Source organism: Sorex fumeus, unplaced genomic scaffold, assembly GCF_029834395.1.
Source record: "Sorex fumeus unplaced genomic scaffold, SorFum_2.1 ptg000003l, whole genome shotgun sequence".
Lineage (NCBI taxonomy): Eukaryota > Metazoa > Chordata > Mammalia > Eulipotyphla > Soricidae > Sorex > Sorex fumeus.
Window position 1 is genome coordinate 20,770,889 of NW_026606060.1, and position 8,281 is coordinate 20,779,169.

Below are 8,281 nucleotides of genomic sequence, written 5' to 3' on the forward strand. Positions count from 1 at the left end.
CAATGCTTAGGGCCCACTCCAGGCTCTGCCCTCAGGAATCACTCCTGATGATGCTCAGGGCACCATATGGGATGCCAAGACTTGAATCCAGTTCGGTTATGTGCAAAGTAAATGTCCTACCCACTGTGATATGGCTCCGGCCCCAAGTCTCATCATTTAGAATGGACATGGGAGAGTCAAATTTCTCTTTTTCTGTTGTAATCAGGTTAATAGTTTCACATTGTTATAATCAAGAATTTGGAATTGCCTTTCCCTGGGGCCTAATGAAGTGAATTCATGGTGACATGTAAGTTAAAAGAGTTTGGCACAAAACAAAATAAATCCTCCTTTTACTGAAGTTGCATTTATACTTTCAAACTATATCCTAAAATGTCAATTAAGATCATTCAAGTTGAGCTACATTTAACTGTATTTAAAGAAAGAGAAGGATTATACATGCATCATTAAGGCTTAAATTCAGTTACAGCAATATATCTCACTGAAGCAAATTGTCTCTCTAGAGGTCAGTGCAGCGGGTCCTTTTTGCCATAGCAGATGCTGGGTTGTGAATCCTAGGGTCTACTAGGGATTCAACCCAGATTCTCTAAGGGGGTTCCACAGGCAGTACAGATTATAGAACTTAAAATTTTAGGGTCTAAATCTTACAAACTTTCAACACTTCCTTGGTTCAACAGTATTTGGATGATGTTTTGATGTTTTCTTTAACTATTTAAGATGATAGCAGACTATAAAAGCTAACTTAATTAGTACATGGACACTATTTTCCTAACAGGTGATGACATCTATTTTTTAGGAAAATCCCCAAATTTCATTTCTGACTCTTTGGCATGTGCCTTTGCTTAGGCCTGTTTGCTTGTGGTGCTAGTTTGGGGAGGTGCCCTGCTAGGCTGCCTGGTGCTCTGAAGTTCTGCTGTCCTGACTTTAATTCCCCACTCCCAAATAGTGAAGAAAATTCAACCCCCCCGCCGCGCCCAGCTGTGTTGTGCCTTTGGTTTGGACCCTGGGTAAGGAAGGACTCTGTGTCTGGAAGTTTTATTTTTGGTTTGATGAACTCAGGGGTGGCACTCAGCGGCATTCAATGACTTATTTTTTCTCTCTTTTCCTCCTTCCCTTCCCTTCCCTTCCCTTCCCTTCCCTTCCCTTCCCTTCCCTTCCCTTCCCTTCCCTTCCCTTCCCTTCCCTTCCTTTCCCTTCCCTTCCCTTCCCTTCCCTTCCCTTCCCTTCCCTTCCCTTCCCTTCCCTTCCCTTCCCTTCCTTCTTTTCCCTTCCCTTTCCCTTTCCCTTTCCCCTTTCCCTTATTTTCCCCTCCCCTCCCCTCCCATCACCTGATCTCCATTTCCTCTTTATTTCCTTCCTTCTTTCCTTCCTTCCTCCCTCCCTCCCTCCCTCCCTCCCTCCCTCCCTCCTTTCTTTCTTTCTTTCTTTCTTTCTTTCTTTCTTTCTTTCATTTTTGGTCCAAACCTAATATTCTCCTGGCTCTGTGCTCAGTGATTACTCCTGACAGGCCAGGGTACTATAGAAACAAGCTACATGCAAGGCACCTGCCTTACCCTCTGTAGGATCTCTCAGAAACATCCATTGCAAAATATTGTAGAGAACATAATTTTTTTTATTAGTGAGACACCTTGAGGTGCAGTTGTGACTTACAAATTTTGTGCTTGGGTTTCAGTTTTACAATGATCAAATACCCATCCCTCCACCAGTGCCCATTTCCCACCACCACGGATCCCAATATTCCTCCCACCCCCCATCCCCCTCATACCATCCTGCCTCTGTGGCAGGGCATTCCCCTCTGTTCTCTCTCTCCTTTTGGGTTTTGTGGTTTTCAAAAAAGGCATTGAGTGGCAATCATGTTTGGTCTATAGTCTACTTTCAGCATGCTTCTCCCATCCTGGGAGGATCCTCCCAACACCCTTTATTTGGTGTTCCCTTCTCTATCTGAGCTCCCTTTTCCCCTAGCATGTGTGGGTTGCCTCCAAGCCATGAAAAAAAAAATCCTGGTACTAATCTCTGCCATTCTTGGGTGTTAGTCTTCTATTTTGTTACTTTATGTTCCCCAGATGAATGCAATCTTTCTATGTCTATCCTTCTCTTTCTGGCTCATTTCGCTTAACATGATACTTTCCATGTAATACCAATTGTATGTAAATTTTATGACTTCATAAAAAAATATGGAATGCTTCACGAATTTGCGTGTCATCCTTGCACAGGGGCCATGCTAATATTCTCTGTATCGTTCCAATTTCTAGTATATGTGCTGCCGAAGCGAGCACGAGAGAACATAATTTTGTACATAAATAAATGCTAATATTAATTGCTGTTTGAAATCTCTCTGGAGATCTCTTTTCCTTTGCATAAACCTTGATATTGCAACCCAGATTCCTGGCGAATATGTTGCCTGAACCCTCGTGCTGCTTTTGCCCACACGACCGAGCACATGTGTTGCCTACATCTCCCCTCTTGAGGTGTGTACTTTTATGCTTTCATGTCTAATGCTGGGATGTGTCTAGGGGTTCTCTCTCTGTCTCCATTCTTGAAGAAGACTACATTCTCTCTTGAGTGTATTAACTCTCTCCCCCCAAAAAACCCTCCAAATAAAATCTAATTACTTCAAATAATATTTTGTTTTCTTTGGGACCACACCTAGCAGTACTCAGGATTGACTTTGGTTTCTTCCTTCAGTGATCACTCCTGAAGCAAGTGTTGGTGATGGAGAATTATGTGTTGGAGAAATACACAAGGTTATGTGAGCATTTGCTATAGTTCGACTGTGTCCTCCATTTCATCCAGATATGCAATTATCTAATCATCTCAAAAGAGAGTCAGTACCACAGGGGGCAAGGAAAATACATGAACTGCAGTCTAAGAAGTTCTTGTTGCACGAAAATGGGTCTGTATTAAGACTTTCTGAGTGTGAAGGAAAATCCTGACATCCGGGCAGATGGAACTGTTGGAACAATCATGCAAACTGAGGGAGAGTGCTGGGATCAGCTGCTAGCAAGGCAGAGACCGTCTGGTCATTTAGTTACTAATGTTTCCGGCAGAAAGGTAATACTGGACTTCTGCTCACACTGCAAGAATATTATAATTTGCATAAAACTCAGCCTCTGACAGCTTCTATCATACATTTCCCATCATTACCACAGGGCCCACTCTCCCTATTGGCAATGGGACATTAGCTCAGTTACTGTCCCAGTGCTTTTAAGATCCAGACTCACTGCATGGTCAGTTATGGGGCCTGTATCCCATCTAGTGTCTGTTTTCTGATCACGATCACGATCACGACCAGCCTGTTATTTGTTGATTGCCTCGAGCAGGCCCCAGTAAGGTCTCCTTTGTCCTAGCCCTGAGATTTCTTAAAAAGTGCCATATTCAAGGCTCTTTCAGGGTTAGAAAAATGAGACCCATCATTGTTACTGGTATTTGGCATATTGGGTACGCCACGGGGAGTTTTCCAGATTCTGCCATGTGGGCAGGTTACATTTGATAGCCTGCCAGTTTGTCCAAAGTAGAAATGAGATAATAAGATGTCGCATGGCCACAATTGCAGCCGCGCGCTTCCGGGAGCTGGGTTTTATAATCTCTGAGTCTTGGCCGTTGATGGGATTACATGGCACCAGGGGGCCAGATGGTGGATGTGACCCCTGCCTACTGGAATTTTGAGGATCTGGGTGGAGGATGCTCAGCCTCGATCCGAGCAGGCTTGGAGATCTCAGCCCCGGGACCCGCATGCCTTTGTTCCTCTGCCGGTACCTTCATGCGTGTGGAGAGTGGTCTCAGCATGGTGGTGGCTGGTTCTGGAGGTCTTTGGCTGCTGGAGCTCTGGGGCGGGGAGGGAAACTCAACCCGCTCTCTCCAGGGGGCCCCCGGGAGGACAGCCAGGCATGGGGGCAGGAGACTCTGCACTGTTCTCTTTCGGGAGCTGGGTTTCATATCTTTCGTTTTCCGATACAGCAGCTAAAATGATTTCCGATGCTTCTCCTAGTGATTCTAGAGAGACTTTTTACATCAGTTTTTGAAACGTGCTATAATACACAACACAATGCCAATTTGTAAGCACAAAGTAAAAAAATAAATTCTCTTTATAATAGAATACTCAACTACCTGTGAAGTAACCATAAACATGGGACTAGGAATTCAGGAGGGATGTGTGCCACCAGGAGCTAAGTGCCAGTTTCTTTCATTCTCTCATGTCATGGATCTAATTTCAGATGAATCTTCAGGAAGGAAGAGGAAGCTGCAGATGAAATGACAGGTGAGCAGTGGGGGTATGTCGGGGAGCAGAGGGCTCCTGACTCCTGAGGTAGACTTGTCAATCCAGCTTCATGCCTCCTTCCAGAACTATCCAGACTCACTCTGAAACCCACAGCTGCTGCTCCAATGAGGCAGCCTCAGAAGCCATCAACCTATGGACATGACTGGTGAGGTCTGGCCTCAGATCTGCTTCAGAAACTAGTGTGACCTTTTAACCATTAGTGCCCAATAACACTGTTTAATTTGTTGGTGTCACAAATCTAACCCAGGGCCTGGATTACTTTTGGCTATGTTTGATTTGAACTGGGTGTCTGTCTTTTGAAGTGGTCAACGTTATCCCACCAATGTCACCCCACATTTTACGTTTCCATTCTCGGGATTCAAATCCAAGGAAAATCAATATTGCGAGATAAATGGTAGGCTTTTGGCCAAATGTAGTGGCAAAATATCAATAATATGGAGTTTCCTAAGGTAACAATGATTTCAGTAGATTTACATTCCCCCTGAGAGTGCCAAGGCCTGGCCGTGCTGGGAAGCTTAGGCACTGTGATCCAGGGTATCTCCCATGAGGCCTCGGTATAAGACTCTGGGCTAAGTACAGGGTGTTGACATTTTCCTTTTCCATATGACCTCTTATGCCTGAATTGTCTCCCATCCCTCACAGTTGCCTTGAAATGAAAGTTATAACCATTTACACATTCAAGGGTATCCAGGATAGTATAGCACTGTTCCTCTCACTAAAATTGTTTTATTTCCCATTAATATTTAAGGATTAAAATCTCTCAGTCAAGGGTGTAGATCTCAGTTCCCCCCGAACTTCGCACCCCCCTCCCCCCACACACATAAACACACTGCAGGATTATGAGTTTGTCCCTTGGTAAGACACAGTCTCTCCCTCTGGATCCCATTAGACAGGACATCATGGCAGGGGAAGATGGACCCTGTGAGACACCCTCAGTGTGAGGTTATGAAAGTCCTCACGTGTCCTCAGAACTGGGGTGGTAATGTGTGTGCTATTAAAAACTATCTTTTAAAACATGATTTCTAGGACTTCTAGAGTGACCAGGTCAACACATATGAACTCTGAATGACACTGTCACCTATTTACTTCAGGAAAATTATCTCTATAAAATCAATAAACTAAACTATTTTCATGTTGTGCTTCTGGGATGAGCGGGAGAATAATGGAGCCTAACAATATTTCTTCAATATGTGCCACAAATATCTGTCATGCAGAGCCTGGCTACATCTGACACACCCTCCGTGGGGGAGGCACCAGGAGGAGCAGCTGGGGCAGCCCAGCCTCATACATCTGATCTCTGGGGGTTTATGTTCTGGCCTGTATCACTGTGGGAGAACTATAACCTTGTTGACAGTAGTAAGTGGCAGCATCCTCAGGCTCCAGGCTGCTGATGGTGAGACTAAAATCTGTCCCAGATCCACTGCCAATAAACCGGGAAGGGACGCCTGGTTGTAAATTTGTTGCAGCATAGATCAGGAGCCTGGGAGCTTTCCCTGGTTTCTGCTGATACCAGTGTAAATTATTGTAAATGTTCTGACTGGCCTTGCAGTTGATGGTGACTCTCTGTCCGAGATGCAGACAGGGATGGAGGCTGGGTCATCTGGATATCACACCTGGCACCTGAGATAAAAAATATAAGTGTACATCATTATCATTAATCATAAGTTAGATAATTTCCCTGAAGAGACAGGCAGTCCAATTTCATGTAAACCCTCATTTCCTTCCTTACCTGGGAGCCAGAGCAGCAGGAAGCTGAGGAGCTGCACAGGGGCCCTCATGTCCACTCTGGGTGTGACAGAGACTGACCCTGCAGGGTGACACAGACTATTATTAAGTGTCCAGGCATGATCCCTGAGGACTTGCAAATGAGAGGGGGCTGGGCAGGCTGGGCAGGCAGAGGGGGGAGGGTGTGTGTGGGGACCAGCCCAGCTACAGGGGAAGTCCGGGGCACAGGTCCCTGTGGGGAAGCGGAACTTTGCCCACAGAGAACATGCTCCTATCCAGGACCCAGGAGGGCCTCAGTGTGAGCACAGAAGGACAGATCCCTAGTCTCCTGAGAATCAGGACATGGCTTCTTGCTGTCTCTGCCCCAGGAACAGACCACACCATCACAGACACTCTCAGGAATTGTACAGCCTCCTTTAATTCACAGCTGTGGATAAACTTGAGACAAAGACTTTCTTTTTGATCTAATATATATTGAAATACCAATACTACAGAATTTAGGGAGGGCTTAAAAGTTTTTAATTTTCTTTTTGTGGGCTGGGGACTCTCTTTTAGTGCTCAGAGAACTCAACAGTCACTCTGAACATAATTCAGTCATCCAGTATGCGCAGCTCAATGCTGGGGCCCATGGATGCAAAGATTTGTGGTGCTGCAGTGTGGGGAACTTTCAGACTTTTATCTGCAGGTACTCTGGGTCATATTGGTCCTGGGCTCTCATGCGAAGCCCAGCTCATGTCTGCTGAGGTGTCAGTCTCCTTCACCAATTCTGGTATTATTTTGTGTGAGAAATTGTTTTTCTTAGTAGACAGAAATGCAATGAGTGAAAAAAACTGTACCAAATTTTTGTGTCTTGATTCATAACTTTTTGTTAAGATAGAGAATATCAGAAGGCCAACCCATTCTCCTGTTCATCCCTCCAGACTTCTTCACCTGAGATATTATCCCATTATTTTCACCTCAGCCAAAGGGTTAGATTTCTCCCTTTTCATCTTCGAAAACGTGTTCCTTTCCCTACTCTAATTCATAAAAAACAGACCTGAAAATTCCTTGACCTTCTTGAACCTCTCTTCCCATTTATCATCCTCTTCCCCTGAGCTGGTGTTCAGATGCGGTGGTTGAGACAGTCCAACTTTATCGAATTTTCATTGAATTTTCTCTGTCCCAACACAGATGCATCCCTTGCTCGAAACTTGTGTTGCTCCAGAGACATAGAGGCTCTCAAATACCGGATGTACCACCCAATGTCTTAAGAAGACTGAGATGATAGCATTACAGGACAGCAAATGAGAATATCCTCACATTTTATGGGATTTCAGAGAGCAGACAAACACCTTTATAGGACGCAGGGTGCCACAAAGGGTTGAACAGTCTGTGTGGAGTGAAGATAGAACCACACAAGGAGAAGTATCACTCTGTCCTGGAGCAGAGATCCAGGCTGTGTGAGTCAGCATCCGGGTTCCTAAGGGTGCCATCCCGCCACCCCATCAACATCAATATTCTTTCATTCTAGAGACTGTCCCTAGAACTGCAAACCCAGCTCTCCCTGCACAGTCCTGTGATCTTCCTATCACTGAATTCAGCACCCAACAGACCAATCCAGAATCTACTTAACCACTAGCCCAGAAGAACATAAACATGCTAAAGTACTGAGTATCCTGGGTAGGGTCTGGAATATTCCCCAGGAAAAGTCCCAGGAGAGCCCTGCAGTGATCGTGGAGTCTAGAAAAGACGGTTTCCTCTCCAGTGATCAGTCAGTGACTGGTGATTCCCGGAGTTCTTCTGTCAAACAGGAGCAGCTCCCGGGGATCCACTTCTGTAGGGCCCAGGAAAGGACCTTCCAGGGCCATTTACTGCGTCACACCTGACTTAGCTGGAGAGATCTCCCCACCCTGGCGCCATTGCTTTTCCCGTAGCAATATCTTGGTCCAAATGGATCTTCTTCCCCCACTGAGGGATTTTTTAACCAATCCCTGTATTATGAACTGCTCCCTGCACTGCACTTAGCAGCAAAGAACCTGTCACGGATTCATGGAGACAGGTCAGAAATTGGGGTCAGCAATGGCAATAAGTAGGAGAATCCTGGGCTTTAACTCTGCAGCCACAATAGCCTGTGTGATGCAGGATGACCTGGGTTCAGTGAGTCCAAAACAGAGGTTCCGAGAACCCACATATTCTTGGTCCATCAGGGAGTCAGAGCAGATAGGGTGGGGCTGTGTGTGGAAGGCATTGGGAGGAGAAGAGAGAGTGATATATCAGAGCTGCCACCCTGTCCTATTGCTA

General features: G+C 45.5%; 1 non-coding gene and 1 pseudogene across 1 annotated transcript; both read right to left on the reverse strand.

Annotated features, from left to right (window-relative positions):
* Nucleotides 1-2,165: 2,165 nt before the first annotated feature.
* LOC130029663 (U6 spliceosomal RNA) lies at nucleotides 2,166-2,273 on the reverse strand. Its single transcript, XR_008793388.1, has one exon. It is a non-coding gene; the product is annotated as a U6 spliceosomal RNA (small nuclear RNA).
* Nucleotides 2,274-5,581: 3,308 nt separating this feature from the next.
* LOC130028432 (immunoglobulin kappa variable 1-39-like) lies at nucleotides 5,582-6,054 on the reverse strand (annotated as a pseudogene).
* Nucleotides 6,055-8,281: the final 2,227 nt, after the last annotated feature.